Below are 17,659 nucleotides of genomic sequence, written 5' to 3' on the forward strand. Positions count from 1 at the left end.
AGTTAAGAATGTTCTCCATTGGGTTCAAGTCAGGGGATAACCGTGGTCTCACTGTTGTTGTCCCTTTTAAACTTCAACAGCAGAATGTTTAATGATTTTATTTTCCAGACGATTATTTTATTATTTCCTCCTTTTTATTTCCTTCAGAGTAATTCAAGCAGCGCCTGTTCACGGAGACAATTACTCTCGTGAAGAAATCCTCTGCAAGAGGATGGCTGATTACAGAAGTATCTAAATATTGCAGGATGCTCATTATCTCCTAACCCTGAGCCATCCCCCCCCCCCCCCACTCCCCCTCCCCAAAGAGGGGAAAGCGGATGGCGTTAATTCCTTCCCGCCGTGGCGTGGCGACTTCTGCGTCCGACAGGGTTTGACACAAAAGGCGGCGGCGGCTGGGGCCTGGCAATGCACGTAACGGCGAGCATTAGCGCCATGCAAGTTTTATGAAGGCCCGGCGCTACTTAAGGCGGACGTTCGGCTCGGCCGTGCACATCCATTAGGCGGGAAGGAAATCGTGCGCGCAAATGTTTGCCGCTTGCATTGTTGGACCATTTAAAAGGCGACAGTGTCAAGCAATGTCGTGAGGCATGTATAGTACACAAAACGCGTTCCCGGCAGCCATTGTTGGCACCGCATTGGCCTCCTTTCTCGGATTTGAAGCCGCGGCGAAACGTCGTCAGCAGTATGCAAAGACGCTCACGGAACACAACCCGCTGACGGCTCGAGAATTATCACGGTGGGGGCTGGGAAGGGGGGGGGGGGGGTGCTCGGCTGCCATTTTCATCTGTGTATGAATATGCATCGAAACGCTGGAAATGGAGCAGCCTCGCCTTTCTGTCTTTTGTATTGTTTCGGGGCTGAACAACGAGCCAAATTCAAATCGACAATGCGATGTAGGGATGTATTTCAATAAAATGTCTTTCATCATAAATTTACCTTTATTTTAGTGTTAGCCTAACCTATGAGACTTTGTGAAGGTCAAATGAAGCTTCATGAAGCACCTCCTCTAAATGACACTCGTTGTTTAAAGATGCTGTGGTTTTTATGAAAATTTTATTGCTCTATCCTTCATCTTTAGACCAAGTGCAAAATCTACATTCGTAAAAAAGAAAATATCACAAGTGCTTCATGAAGCTTCATTTGACCATCACTTAGGCTCATAGGTTAGGCTTACACTAAAATAAAGATACATTTAGATACTAAATAAAGATACTTTTTTACTCCTCTAAATGACACTTGTTTAAAGATGCAGTGGATTTTATGAAAATTTTATTGCACTATCCTTTATCTTTAGAACAAGTGCCAAATCTACAGTTGTAAAAAAATATCATGAGTGCTTCATGAAGCTTCATTTTCCCATCCATTATGATAGACTAACGAAGCATGGCCCTGACAATGTGCTTCTACCATTTTTGAAAGCTAAACTCGTTTGAGAGTATTTACAAGCACATTAAATCATTTAAATATCTTTGAAAATATTTGCAAATGTGTTTGAATATTTGCAATTGCATTCAAACAATTCTTGAAAATACATTTGAACATGCTAATCAAAGAGCATAGCGGTTTTAATGACGCTATGCTCGTTAAAAACCCCATGGCATTATGCTAGCTAATTTTTTTAGCATTTAGCCAACAAGGGAGTGCGAACATATTTGCAAGTACGTTTGTATTTGTATTTCAAACAAATGTGAAAATGTTGTAATGTATATGAATAGACATTCAAACACACTAACTATGTATGAATGTATTTTTCGAATAAGTTTGACAGTCGAACTGTTGACAAACTACGCCTGCGCTCAAAAATGCAATGATATGGGAAGAAAATTAATTTAATTAATTACTGTATATTGTACTTCATAAAAAAACATCTTGGTTCAAAAAGAACTATATTTTTGTCACAATTCATGGATTAAATGTTGCCCGTATAAAACAGTGGGTTACGCTTTTGAGTCTCAAATCCTCTCAGCTCATCAGTACAGCACTAATATTAGCTGTTCTTCACAGAGGATAAAGAATATATACGTGAGGACTGTTAGATTTACGTGTTGCTGCACTGTTTTTGCTCAGTCTTATTTCATAATACATTAACATTAGCATTAAGCTAGCAGAAGGCAAAGCTGTGTGGTTGATTTCGACACATAATGCGTAACTCTTCAATGTTACCTAAAACCTCTGAGAGATTTGTACACCATTTTCCCAAGTGCTGCTTATTGTAAGGCGAGTTGAGTCGAGCTCGGTAACGTGACTCTGGCTCGGAGCCAGGTGACTCTAGAATGGGGTTTACACAAAGATTAACCCTTTGAACAAATACACTGGGAGCACACCTGGCAAAACGTTTGGAGTGGCTGCTTCCTGTTCTTTTGTTGGCAACCCAGCCCACAGACTAATGGCCTACCTGCGGGGCTAAACCAATAGCATTTGTCTTTGTCTGCCGCTTAGTCTGACCCTGGGGCCGTCACTTCAGGAAGGTTTGCCGGACGGCTCGCAAAAAGGGGAGCGAGGGATCGGATTGAAGCAGGTGGCGGGAATTTGTTGTTAGGTTGCGCGGCGACAGCTGCGTCGGGAGTTGAGCTTCCCGCCGACGTCAAGTCGACAGCTCCTGGTTTTGGGAAAGCCGGTGACAGATTGGGTTCACAACAATGGGTGTGCAGAAACCCAACGCGTTTCCCCTCATTATCCACTTGCTGAACTTGGCCGCCACGTACAGTCCCCTTGTTAAGGCATTTTTCTCACTTTACAGCATCGACATCAATTACAAAATTCAAACATGGTGGTCAGTGTGCGTTTGCCATGGGTCCTAAGATCGCTAGTGATGTTAAAGGTGAGAAATAAGAAGATGCTTGTTATGGCCATACTTCCTAGTAAGGGTAGCCTTGGCAAGGCTATCTTAGCTTTCTTCATATTTTCATATTATCTCCAGTTTCATTTCCATATCATCTTCTTACTTCTCTGTTTAACATCACTAGCAATCTTGGGACTCATGGATAACCATTTCCAGTTTGAATTAAGCGTATGTATAATAAATACGATATTGAAAGCACTCTCACACGAGATCAAGTCTTTAGGCAGCCATCTTTGTAACCAAGTGCGCCGACCAATAGAAGACCAGTATCTTAGGGAGTCAAGACGCCAACCAATAGTGACGCGTTGCAGTGGAGGCAGTTTGACACCAACAGAAAATAAGGGCAATCACCTAAAAACGCCTCAAGGAGGCAAAAAAACACCCAACCAACTCCACAGGTCATGACAGTTGTTGATGTTAATTGCGATGCGGGATAAATGGCTTAAAGAGGGGACGAAAAAACTCAGTATTCCACATTGTTACGTGAAAATAAAAACGCAAGCCAGGGAAGCCGTAACCCGGGGGTCCACTGTATATTATTTATAAGTATTACTTGCTATACTATTTTTTAATATATATATACAGTATTTATATAAAAAATTGATGTTTTTACCTGGGGTTTTGCACGCATTAGCCAATTAGCATATGTTTCTATTGCCCGGCATACGACAATTTCGCCTTTTGATCCCAACTCCGGAACAAATTGATTTCATATGGCTGGGGTCCACTGTACATGCTTTTAAACGTAAAACCTTGAAATTGAATCATAGGTAAAAAAAAGTCATCTTTAATCCGCGACCAATTGCTCAGATGCGCACTTTGATTCGTAAATACATCTTTACAAAATACAAACCGAAAAAAAACCCGGTAGATTTAACTGACTTGAGCCCGCAGGGGGTCCGGTTTAATCTTGGTCGAAAGCTAGCGTAGATTAGGACTAGAGCAGATGGTTTGGGGAATAAAAATGGCATTTCTTGATTGTTTATGATCTGCGCTCCCTGCTATTTGTTATTATTTTTATGACTGTCCCTGCTTTGGAGTGACTTTACAACAGTCTTTGGGGCATTATCCAGGCTTAGGGCGTGCTGACCAATTCCCCAAAATGCTCTTGTCCTGACCTTTTAACGGCATCAAAGTCCTAATCCATGTCAATACATACATGCAGACGGTAATCCTCCTCCTCCTGTTCTTTGGCCGAACTCAGGGAAGGACAAAGCGCGGTGTTTTCTGAGAATCAAAAGGTGGAGGCCCCCGGGCGCCAAATGGAAGCGTTGGCCGCAAAGAAGCTAACGCGAAAAAACAGTCGACTCCACGGTGTGGTTTTTGGCACGATAAGATGCAAGAGCGCACCGGCGGGGGAAAAGGAAAGCTATTGTGTTTTGCAACCTGGGCTTTTTCTTCCCCAGATTAATTGTGCGCCATCAGAGCGCCGGTTTAATCTGAGGAGCGGCGGATGCAAATAAGAGGGTGAAAATAATGAGAAACAAATAAGGCGAGAGCACTTCGCCTAATGAAATGGAACGTCCGACATGTTTTTTTGGGTGCACATTTTCGTAATGAAATTCTTTGGAGGTGCTGATGGTGAAGAAATGCTGCTGTAAGGCTCTCGCCGAGCCATTTGCACTGAGGAATATTTGCGATTTAAGTTCAAAAGGGAACACTGACTGGCCTGTCATTTGAAAATGAGGACGCGAGTACAGTGGGCCCCCGCGTTGCGAGATTAATCCGTTCCGCGGTTGGGCTCGTAAGGCGAATTCACTGTATGACGGGCAATCCAAACCTGTTAAATACGCAATGCGTTATTATTTACCTCGATTTGCATGGCAAACAGGAAGTGACCAACGACTTTAAAATAAGGAAGAGAACATATTTGATTACCGTATTTTCTGCACTATAGGGCGCACCGGATTATAAGGCGCACCCCCAATTAATTACACATTTTAAAACGTTTTCCATATATAAGGCGCACCTGATTATAAGGCACACCCTCAATGAATGACTTATTTTAAAACCTTTTCCATATATAAGGCGCACTGGATTATAAGGCGCACCCTCAGTTAATGACATTTTAAAACTTTTCCATATATAAGGTGCACCGGATTATAAGGCGCACCCTATATTAATGCCATATTTTAAAACGTTTTCAATCACAATATAGTAATACTCAAAGTAATATCAATAATAACTCTAAAACTCTCAATAGCATAATAACTCAATGTCAATATGAGCAACCTTGTTCAACTGTAAACAAACAAAAGAAACCGGTCAAGCTTACTTTATCACTTCATTCCCCATCTACGAATCCCAATCTCAATATTGATCCATATATAAGGCGCACCCGATTATAAGGCGCGCCATCTGCTTTTTAAAAAAATGAAGGCCTTTAGGTTCGCCTCATAGTGCGGTAAATACGGTAATCAAAATTTGATCATATTTTTCCAAATAGTGATAAGTCAGCACAATCCCATTTGTAGAATGTCAGAAAGATCCTGAGCTCCTAAATTGAGTTTTGAATCGAGTAAGAAAATGTACGCCCACTAATAATCATATACACATCCCTCGAATAGACCACAATGCACTTAATCGCACACGTCAAATTTTCTTAATCGTGTCCCTCAAATTTGAAAAGCCAAATAATCAAAGCTGGGATGCGTGTACCCTCGCTTAAGGTAGAACGTCCAATGCCGTTGAATTTGAGAGTTCGACTTGTGTTTTTCTCCTCTAAATAAATGTCGTTTATTCCGATATTTAAGAGGCAGTGTTTCTACAGCTGCCTGTCTTTCCCCCACTCCCTGTGTGAGGGCGTGCAATTGCATATTTTTTTTCCTCTCCTCTGCGTGCAGAAACGGGGGAGGACGAAACAAAAAAGAAAAACAAGGAGATGCCAACTATTTGAAGCGCAGAGAGACGGCGAAGCAAAGGCTCCTCTTTGTTCTACAAACTTCTCTTTTTTGTCCTTTCAGCTCAGTCCAACATCCACCCCCCCCCCGCCCGAATCCAACACCTCCCCTATGTAATCAGACACCACGTGATGGTCAAGGCGTTTTCTAAAAAGTCGATTGTCAGCGCTGGCGAGGAGCGTGCATGCGTGCGGCCAATTAGAAGGTAGTCATCTGCGGTGACAGCGGCGAGAGAGAAGGAAGGCGAAGGCACTCATGTGACTAATAATAGACTGATAACGCTGAAGACGTTTGCAAAGGGGGTTGTGTTGCCCTGATGATGTACAAGCGGTATTCAAAGGTTTCAGGCCATTTCCAATGAATATTATAAAAGCGGAAAAAAGGCGTCTGAGAGATCGTGAACGAGGAAAGAAAGCTTTGGAATCCTCTGCCTTTTGTAAAGTCTGCTTTTTAATCATGTTTGGTAAGCTCCTTGTTACTTGCTCTTAGTTGGACATCCGAGGAGCTGCTCGCCGTGATCCCGACTAGTACGTGCAGCCGAAACACGGAAAGGGAAGGCGTAGCGGTGCATTTACACCAGAGGTTTAATCATTGAAGATTTTAGTAAAGATATGTACTGCAGTAACATTTCCTTTTGTCTTACATATGTAAAGTACAAATACTTTTCACGCTGAAAAAAATTAGGTGCCCACATACACATGCATGAAAATTCCGTGGGGGTACTTCACTCGTTTTCACTTAAATCACGGTATTTTTCCCCCTTTACGACAAAAACAACTGTCATGACCCTAGGGGTTGGCTGTACGTGTGTTGTTTTGTTTCCATCTTCAGGCGTTTTTAGGTAATGGCTCTTATTTTCTGGTCCCATCAAACTGTCTGCGCCGCAACACGTCATTCAAATGCTGATCAAGCTATTGGTCTGCGTCACGACTCCCTAAGATACTGGTCTGCTATTGGTCAGCGTCACTGTGGGCCCCAAGATTGCTAGTAATGATAAAGTGAGAAGTAAGAAGATGATTTATATGGAAACAAAGCTGGAGATAATCAAGAAACACAAAGAAGCCTGGGCTAGGCTACCCCCACTCGGGAATATGGCCATAACTACCTCGTCACATAAATGTAAATAAAACCTTTCTGTATTTTTTTTTTTTATTAATGATGTTTTTTAATTCTATACATGTATACTACATATATATGTAGCACTTACTATACAATTTTGATATCATTTTTTAATATTCATATACAATTACCTGGGATTGCTCGCCATACAGCGAAATTATGTTACGATCCCAACGATGGAACATATAAATATATATATATATATATATATATATATATATATATATATATATATATATATATATATATATATATATATATATATATATATATATATATATATATATATATTCTCCTGTAGCGTGTCGGGGAGTTGCCGCCTGCAACCAGTTAGCAACTCTAATTCAGTTGCTAGGTGACTAACTATACATTCAGCTTTAGCTCCCACAGAAGATGATATAGGAGCGCAAGTACCCCCCCTCCGTGCGTGTACAGTCCTAAACGGATTACGGTCCACGGGCAGCTGTGCGTTAACCTGCACATGTCTGTTCCCAGGATCCCTCGCACCTCTACGTACGATGGGAAAGAGAGCCTCTAACCAGCAGCCGCCTCGGCATGCGGCTAATCACGTTAGCATCGATCACGCCACCGTCCCGCCTTTGACCTTGCCGTAGCGCATCGAGCTTCCCAGCTAGGCCGCCTCTTACTGGCCTGTTGGAGTTGATACAAGCTCAGCTGACTTCCCTCCGCATTTGATCCCTGCTCGCTTGTCACAATGAAACGCAGGCGGGGATGGCCTTTCCGCAGCCTAAAGACGCATTCCACTTCAGCGTATGCAAACGCCAGCGTTTAGCCATCAAATTAAGCCACACTGAAGAGAAAGAGTTGTCAGTATTATGAACATAATGTTTCTTTTCATCACATCAAGGATGAGGTCGCCCGCTCAACGATTCCCCTCGACGTAAGCCCGGGAAATGAGGCTTGCACTTTTCAACGGGCATAATTAGTCCGCCTGACAGTCCATCCGCATTTGTGACGCCGTTTTTTTTTTTTTTCCTAGTCTCCAGTTTGGAACTGTAATCCCCCTTTGAGGATGTGCGAGTATTAGTTTTTTTTTGTTCTTGTAGAATTTTCCCGCAATTAGATTTGACACAATAACAGCCATAAGCTTCTTAGAATTGAGTATTTATACGCGTGACCAGTCTTCCATCGGTGTATTTACTGCGTTTCCGCGACTAACTTCAGGTGTGAAAACTCACTGGAAAATTTGTTTAAAAAATGGTTCAGCAAAATTGGGAAAAAAGGTCGAAGTTTTTTGTTTTAATCACTTTTTAAATCACTTTTTAATCACAGAAAAATACTCTACACTATACTTTTTACTCAGTTACAAATACTCAAGTCTTTACAAGTCAGTCATACAGTTATCAGGCGCTGATACCACAAACGGGTTTTGAAATACAAATTATGAACAAAAGAGCTTGTCTTGAAAATTTCATGAAATGAATGTTAATTTACATTTTTTGTAATTAATCATTTCTAGTTCGTGATTGGCCACTACTTGTATTGGCTGGCATTGGGAGAACCGACGCCTTTAAATAAGGCCGAGTGTTTAAAAGTCAAATGACTGAACTCACAAAACAGATTAGCTGTGATTGGTCGTTACCTGAGCATTGAGAAACAGTCATTTGTAGCCCACAGCAAGTGCCAAAATGGTTCCTGATTGTTTATTACTTTTGTATTCCTAAAATGCATTTTTAATCAAAATGCCATGTTAAGTTTGGGTTTACAACATATCATGGTAAAGAAAATTTTGGTTTGACTACCCCTTTAAAGTGAACTATAAACTGTTAGGGCTCAAGAATGGACCCTTGTGGTACTCCAAATTTGACGATTGATTATCACAACAATTTAATTTGTAGTTTCCAAATAGTTTTTCACAATTTGCCCAACTTTTTGTTGTTAGTGGTTTTTTTTTTTCTGTTTTTCAGTTAAAAAAAAATATTCTTCAAACTCAAGTCCCTAATCTCTACAGTTATCATAGGAGAAAAATATTTTGATTTTTGTCTTGCCATCTTTTTAAGAGTTTTACAAAAGAAAAACAAACACCGTACAGCATTAAAAAAAAGTTTACAAGTTCGATTAAATGCGCCTGTAAAGGTAGTAGCGTACTTCAACCTAATCTCAAAAGTTCCAAGACGAAAGTTCAACAAAACTTTTTGAGCAGTTCATCATCCGTCAGTCAAAGTGAAGCGTCGAAAAACGAGCGACAGAGGGCAGTTTTGGCTGAGTGCCTCCGAGGTGTTTATTTGTCTTCGCTGATGACAGCCCCACCTGCTCGCCTGACACCCATTTCCTCTCCGTGACGCGTCATGCATTAAGAAACGACTCGACCTTATGGAGTGTCTTGAGTTAAGGGCGTCAGCGTCCGCAAACTGGACAGCTTTTTGGATTACCGTAAATCCCTAAATATAAGACTCAGTTTTTCCCCAAAATGAAGGCCAAAACTATGGGTGTGTCCTATAAACGGTAACTTAAAAATCAGTTTCTTTTTTTATTTGACATAACTCCAGGGTAATTTAAGACAAGTTTTCATTTTTGTATCGACTGTATTCTTATTTGCAATACTTACCGGAATGGTACGATCCAGAGGAAGGACTTCAGGTGGCGGTTAGCAGCCAGTGCCTGTTACAGCAAATAGCAGCGCATCTTAACTGAGGTTGTTTAGGCATTATTTTCAACAAAAGAAGCAAGCAGATTGAACCAACGTCCGAGAGGATCATGTAAAATTCTTGATCCCGCCATCTGATTCAATTAAGAGTGCACCGGTTAGAGACCACGGAAAGGTATTTCATTTGACTCGTTTATTCATTGTGGTCTTTTGGCATTTAAAGGGATAGAGTGTAAGATTTAGACAGTTTTTCATGACGGACAGCAGGAGCGCTGCAGAGGTTGCATTTCCCACTGTCCGTAGCTATAACAAACATGGCCGACTCCAGAGAAGTGCCACCCCCCATGTAATATCATTTAATGATAACTAGACCTATGATTAGTTTTAAAACATACTGTTGGTCATTAAGAACACATTCATTTGCAAGTTTTTTAAATTTACAATCATTTATTCCTTTTTGATGAAAAACCGTCAAAATCGTACACACTGTCCCTTTAAACACAATCATAAACGTTAACACGGATGGTGCGCAGTTTCGGGTATTTATGGCAAGATGAACTCTTGCTAGGTTGCGAGGGAAAGAAAAAAAACAACTGCTTGGACTGCAGTCAATATTACGCTGGCGCTGCGTTCACAGACTGCTCACAATGTGGGAAATCTGAAAACACACTTAACTTAACACAAGTAAATGTGAAGAATTTAGGAAGATGACTTTTCCTACAGTTTTTACATAGTCGCCAAACTAACCCATTGAAGATTCCAGAGTTTGACCCTAAAATTGAGGATGTCTCCTATATTTGGGGAATTACGGTATTCCGCATCCTGCAGTCCTTCAATCCTAGCGCAGAGGATTTCAATTAGAAAGCACCGGCGGCTCCGAGCCTCGTTGGGAAAGGTCACCGCTGTCCCGTCGGCTTCATCCGAGCTCGTCCGAAGACTAATTTAAGGCTGGCTTCAACTTTGAATGGCCGACCTCGACGGGACTGATCTGCTAGCGCCCAAGGTGGCGCGCTGCGATTTCCCCTCGCGCTCTACAGCCGTCGTTTTGCATTAGTCGCTCTCGCGGCTTCATTCAGTCGGACGACTCCCCGAGCGCCCCTTTTAAACGCTTAAGCAGGCTAAATAGCGTGTATAATATCCAAATATTTCCTAAATTGCGGTTGTGTAGTTTGAGACACACACAAGTGGCACCGACACACTAGATTAAAGGGGGACATCCGAAAATGGACTTTTTTTGCTTTTTTTTTGCTAGCATATAAATTGTTGCGTGTCTGGAGCAGTTTTCCTCAATTTCATTGAGCTTACTTGCTGTAATCAGTCATTTTTCATACCTGCTTGTGAGGACTTTAATGTGGATTGGGTTGTTCCAAAATTTCTGATGAAATAATATCCACGTATCCAAGTATTTTGATGAAGGAAGGTCTAAAAATGGCTCGTCGTAGGTAATCGATTACTTTGGGAAATTAAGCACTGACATAAACTACAATTTTAGGTGTTGAAGTACTAAAGTAACTAATACTTTAGATACTAAAGTAATGAAATAATTGATTTCGATTTCAAAATAATCCTTAGTTTAAATAATAATATAATTGACACAAATGCCTTGGTATAGTTCATTTCGACTGGTAATAACACGACTAGTTTTTCTACTGCAACTATTGCTCGTGACTAGCAATTCAAATAACGCAACACTTTTTTTTTTTTAATGTCATTTATTTGCAAATTCAGGGTTCTAAAAAATGAGTTAATTACAACTGACATACTGACAAACGTACCCGTTGTCAGTTTCCGCCAGTTTTTGGGCTCTGTTATATTCAAAGTTGCCATTCCAACTGATCACTTTTTAACAAAGCAGGCTGACACAAATATGCCTTCTCATCAGGTAAATTTGTCTCTTTGACCAACATTTATGGGGACGGATAGATCTAAAATCCAATTTTTCCAGAGAAAAAAGTAGTGTAGTTTTTATTTTTATATTTACCATCAAAAATTCATAAAAGTTGGTTCTTCATAATTTAGTGGAAATGCGTTATTGGGTCATCCTTGTTTATAATAGTTTTCCCGCTAGCTAAAAAACGTTTATTTTTATCCAAATAATACCTGCAAGACATATGAATACCAAAAATACCCAATAGACGCAGCCTTACTTAATTTTTGTGGATAAAATATCAGCTTTGTTTTTTTTTTAAGGGGACTTGAACAGACAGCTTTCTTTTTCGGAGGTAAAAAGTTTGTGCACCCCTGCTTTAAGGTTTAAGCCGTACATTGTAAAGCATGCAGATCTCCTTGCTGGATTCGAAGAAATTATTTTTTTTTTTTTTGGACCGAAACCCAAGTGGATGGTGAAGATGACTGTGTTCTCAGATAGAAGCTATTATGGCAGAATGAAAAGGACACCTCCCCCATGTTTTAAGCTCATAGCAAGGTATGACGCTAATCGCTTCAGACTGGCGTGGCAGCACCGAGGGATGAAAAAGAGACGCGAGGGCGGCCGCGGCGTAATGGAAAGAAGCGAGTCGACGCGTGCGAGTCGTAAAACGGCCGGAGGGGATGCTGTTGGCGAAAGCGGGCCATTTGTTTGCGTGGCTTCGGTAAATATGTGTCAAGCCCCATCGTCTTTGCCGAGCTAACGAGCCGTGGCTTTCTCGCTAGGTGAGGCCAGGAGGCCGCACGGGTTAGGAACGGTGACAAACACGTTTAGCCTACATGCGGGGACGCTTTTAATATCTCGACGGAAAATCGGAGCGCCGGTACGCCAAGTTTGACGGTTGCTACTTTGTTAAATAGGCCACCATCACCCCACAAATCAAGCCTGTATAATCGGGATGTACTGCGGGCGCCTAGCGTCGCGACGGAGGTTGTTATCGCCCATTTGGGGCTTCTAAAACATCCCGGCAGTTGACAGGAATAAAATGCTTGGGAAAACATCGAAGCGTTGTCGTTATACACATGGAACTCGAAGCTCGAATGAGTGATAAATCGTGAGGAATTTTGTCAGGGCTGATGTAAAAGTTTGCGATTGTGAATGGTGTGCATTCAGCTAGCTTGTGTAGTATCACAGTTGTAATTGCTGTCCGTAGTTGCAGTTTTTTTTTTTTTTTTTGTAATGTGTTATTTTTGTTAATAGCACCAGATGGCACACTCGGTTAGCAATCTACTTTATTTTTGTTTCACTGTTCGGGCCTAGAAACATATGTCATACAAATATTTACCATAATCATGAAAGTGCTAATATGGTAGCCTTCGCGATAGACGGCATGTGGTTTAACTATTGTGCAGTATTTTCTCAAATCCTTCGAACTTTACATCAAAGGGGAAGCATTGAAAGAAGACATTAGGGAGCTGAAATTTCAACCTTGGGCTAAAATACTGAACGAATGATATGGGAGAAAATGGGCCAAAACTGATCAAAATACTGAACAAGGTTTAAAAATGTAATTCATTTTTATAGTGTGACTCAGCACAAGAAGAAAGATTTCATTACAACTGCGCTTAGTGCAGTCCTTCACAAATAGTAGGGTGGGGGGGCGAGGTGATGCCGGGGGATGACCCCAGCGAAAAGGTTTTGTTTTCGTCATGTAGAATAATTTCAATAAAATAAGAATTTATTATTATTTTTAAGTTTCAAGCAGTTTTATTATTTTTTTCAGTTTTAGACTAAGCTGTAACTCATATAAACCCTGTAAAAAATAACAGATGTTGAAAGTTCATTTCTACCGTTTTCTGTCTTTTGTTAATTTAAAGTTACAGGTTTACGTATACTTGTACAATTTTTATAGATGATATAGTCAGGGCGTGGGGGGGCACAATTTATTTTTTTCTCTTTCTTAGGAGGAGCTTAGCAAAATATGATTGCGAAGCACTGGCTTAGTGGTTTCTTTTATAATTATGACCAACAAGCAAATTCAATCCAAATGTTTACTTTGATTACTATGCTAATGTGTTAGCATAAGTTAGAAAATACCGTGCATTGTAATGCGGCAACAAAAGGATACTCAGTTAGCACCAAATATTGTTTTATATTTATGTATAACATTCATGGCCAAGATGCGAATTTCATATACAACATTTAGACTAGTTCTGCCTTTTCAAATTTTTTGTATAAATTAGCAATTCATAGCTGCCTGGTGAATACATTTACATGCGTCACAAGTCGTAATCGGCATACAAAACTTTCTATTCATTTCCTAAGTGTTTCTCATACAAAAAAATCTACTGTAACATTCCTATTATAATGTCAGATTAGACAACTGATAGCCAAATACCGTCAGATTCTGATTTACGTCGCACCCGCGATGAATACACCAGGACGCTGCAAACGTCCTGCCCCACTTATCTACCCTCACTTCTTGATGAGGAGAGTCGTGATGCCCGTCCCTCCTTTAAATAGACTCCCTCCCGCAGGGGGCCATGGCTGGACATATAAAGTCAACAGCAATACCCTCGACCACGATCACCTTGAAACATTGCTAACGTCATTGAGGGCTTTCCATAAAATGTCTCTTTACATCCTTTTCACTCCCTTGCTCACAATAATTTAGCGCGTCCAAATCTTTACTGAACCAAGGCACATAATTGACATTATAAAAGTCACCCGGCACGTCTCCGAACCGAAATATCACAAAAAGTATCAATACCGAAATTGACTGAAACCGCAGCAATAGTCAATTCTTGAGCCCAATCTAATTTGCGCTGAGCGGGTTAGGAGAGGATATGAATCTTATCTCTCCGCGACTTTAATTATTCCATCTTCGAGGTGTGTTCCGTTTTTGGGAAGGGGGCGGTTATTAAAAGAGTGTCCATTTTAATCAAGGAGCGATTCAGCCCCAAAATGAGTAAGTAATTAATGTCGGAATAATGGAATAACATTGGAGAAATGGAGAAGCAAATTTTGGTTCGTTTTACGGTCACGATCGGTTCTCCTTGACAGCTGGGAGTTCCCGTGGGACAGAGTCTGTTTGGAGACCAACGGCTACTTCTGTCTTTGTCTGTTTGTCTTCTGCATCCTCCTCTGCTTGACTTTTTATGGAATGAGGCATTACTTTCTGCGCCTCCCCGGCTAGACGGTGATAATTACCAGCTAAAGTGCAGCGGACTGCAGTGCAGCAGCTGCATATACCACAAAGACACCTTTTATGGGCTTAGAGTGGCCCTTTTATTGCGCACCCTTCGTGCGGAACAAGTGAGCATTTATATTTGTTTCTTTAGCACAAAGAAAAAGTCCGTTTCAAATGAGTGGACGTAGCAAAGAAAGAGGGGTAGGGGGGTCTTCATTCTGAAGTCTTTCTAATGTCCAGCAGAGGGCGGCCCCATTTCCCGTGGCCCACCTGTCTTGGTACCATTTGGTGCAACGGTGTCTTCCAATATACACGGGTCATCTTTTGTAGACTCTCTGTTTTGCTGTTTTTTGTTTTTCTTTAAATTCACGCATTGTGATCTGAGGTCTGATTGGCTAAGGGGCTGTGGTGTCCTTCATAGCGTGCACATCAGGACGAAGAGGCGAGATACGGGACGTGAGTCATCAATAAATTCTTGCGTGTCCAACCTCAAAGACTGACCAAAATTAAATTCCTTATTTTGAAATGGTATCATAAACAACAGGACCAAACTGATCGATCAGATAGCAGATTATTTCCCTACAAAGATCGGCCAAGAAGAAATGCCCGATATTTATCGATTTTTATAATGTTTTACCCTTATATACGATAATCATGTATATCAATTATAGACATGTACCACTGGTGTCATCATTCAATAAACATACTGCAAATTCATACCATAATGCTGTACCCTCAAATCATCATGAAATTTGTTGGACCTGTCAAATCAAAACAAAATATATCCTTGATTTTACAAGCAAAGTTATTTCTTTAATGTGACCCCCACAACAATCGAGAGGACACCGTCACCGACTTTCCACCACAGCTCCCAATCCGGCGGTAACCCCGTGCCCTATCCCTCCCAACGTCAAGCAATGCAAACAAACAGCCAGTGGCTCCAATGTATGGGGCCACGCCTCTGGGGACAGGGGGGAAAATAAGGACATCGCGACGAGAAAAGAAGGAATAACAAAATGTGGAATTGCGGCATTTGAAGAGAGCAGAAATAGAGTGGAGGGAGGCTAGGCGTGTGTGCGTATGTGTGTGTGATACGCTTGAGGGTCTGGGCTGCAGAGACAATGAGCTCATTAGTGCTTACTCTACTATATATGAAGGGACCTCATGAAGCAGGGTTGCGTGAGCGCCACTGCTGAGCTGCTTTTCATTTGCATATTCAAATTTTACGGCCGCGCGAGTATAAAGGTGATGGTCGGCCGTGCCGTTTATGTGTGTGTTTGTGCGTTTTCTCGCGTGTATACACGAGCCCAAACACAGGATGAGTGTCGTCAGGCCCTCGCCGCGAGCCGCCGAAAAAACAGGTCACGATTAAAAAGGGGGAAAGAGGCTGGAGCGAGTCCCCCCGAAAAAAAAACGAAAAAGCAGCGCAGACTCAACTTGATGCCCCGCATGCGAAATCAAAATGGCTGCCGTGGAAAAAGCGTTTATCCTCGGTGAATGCGCCGTTCGCTGAGTCACGGGCTTAGCTCTTTATCGACGCTTTATTACTCATTTCACACATTTCAGTTTTCCATTCGTTGAAGGCGGCAAAGAAAGGAATTCGGTCCCCGGGGTGATGGGGGGGATTGATTGACGGGGGCACCGGTGAGCAAATTTTGACTGTAGTCCTACGGACGACACGGCGTTTTTGTTTCTTTCCCCTTTCTCTTAATGATGCAACCGGCATGCGCAAACCTGCATTGGGTCCAACTTGGAATCAAGGCTGCTCACTTGTGTCCGTGCGCTGGCATCATTAGCCGGCTTGTGTCCACTCCCCGAGTCAAGGGTCGCGGCGACAATTCGCCACTGTCGTGTTTAGGAGCATTACCGCCATCACTCACTGCAGTAATGAGGGAACAGCAGATGGATGCCATTCTAGAAACCGCTTTTAATGACCAAACAGGGGATTGGACTCCTGAACGGAGCCTGCAGACACACACTCGTAAAGGGCAACTGCCAGAAAGCCACACCGAAATGAAAGTGGGGGCGCTTAAATGCTCATCCTTCCAAGAACACTTCTCTCATATTCTTTTTAGACATTTCTAAGTCACAGCCATTTTTTTTTTTGCTTTCAAGTTTATTTGTATAGCTCTGAATTACCACAGTCTCAAAGGGCTTCACGGGTGAAAAATAAATGATAGAGAACGTCACAAATACACAACGACATCCTCTAAACAAAGCCCTCAAAAGAATAAGTAAACACTCAAAATCATCTGGGGAAAAAAGGAAACCTTCAGAAGGGACCGCAGATGGGAGGAGCCTCCTTCCAGGCTCAACAGGTTGCACTAGAAACCAAGTAGAATAACACAGTGTCATATTTAGCACTAAGTGTCTCGTGCACAGATGCTATGACGGCAAGCGATGCCATTGGTTAAGATCCTCCAAACAATGTGACCCGGGGGGTCCATCCCAACAAAAGTGCAGCAGCAGAGGTGGTCTATCTCAAAACTCGCATTGATGGATTGGCACAAGTCCAAATGACAGCATTCAATTCATCTCTCACCATCTAACTCTGCAAACCGGAGGATTACATTTCTAAGAATCCTTTGCTTATTCTGAACTCCCAACACCGCACCGCCCAAGCAGATAAGGATGTCCATTCCCTTGTCACAGATTGAAAGAACGCCCATGTACCACCTCTACGCCACCACATACCACCCGTTCAAGAGCATATGGTACACACTCAGCTTATATGAGGAGATATTCACTCGTTTTAGTTTCGTTTTGGGAAGGAGAAATTTTGCACCGAGTCAGCCAACTGAAAAGGAATACTTCACTTATTAGTCTGATGCCAATTCAACATGTTGAACCCAGGAAAAAATGCCCTCCCAACGCCAGGCCAACACTTCCAACATTTCAACGATGTTTCCCAAACTAATCGGATGGCACATAATGACGTCCAAACTCTTCCCGACGTCCAACTTTGAATTGAATCCATCCCTTAAGTCCGATTCTCCTGTTCCAGTCATTATGAGATTGAACCGCTTTGTCCTTTTACCTCAATTCCCAGATCCTTCAGTTTCATAACCCCATTTGACGATGGCCAATCAATACTGGCAGATTAGTAACGGGATTTAACATGACAAGAGGTGTA

At 41.8% G+C, this 17,659-nt stretch overlaps 1 protein-coding gene and 1 long non-coding RNA gene across 6 annotated transcripts in view; one reads left to right on the forward strand and one right to left on the reverse strand.

The window, feature by feature from the left end:
• pcdh7b (protocadherin 7b) overlaps window positions 1–17,659 on the forward strand; it is a 126,827-nt gene that overhangs the window by 73,041 nt on the left and 36,127 nt on the right. The window lies entirely within an intron of this gene.
• The window catches only part of LOC148428928 (uncharacterized), a 213,858-nt gene continuing 205,663 nt past the window's right edge, over window positions 9,465–17,659 (reverse strand). Inside the window, exon 4 of the long non-coding RNA XR_015867027.1 lies at window positions 9,465–9,483. This is a non-coding gene — a long non-coding RNA (uncharacterized LOC148428928). The remainder of the gene's footprint in view (window positions 9,484–17,659) is intronic.

This window comes from Hippichthys cyanospilos, chromosome 1 (genome assembly GCF_059441005.1).
Source record: "Hippichthys cyanospilos isolate Australia breed blue-spotted pipefish chromosome 1, RoL_Hcya_1.0, whole genome shotgun sequence".
NCBI lineage: Eukaryota > Metazoa > Chordata > Actinopteri > Syngnathiformes > Syngnathidae > Hippichthys > Hippichthys cyanospilos.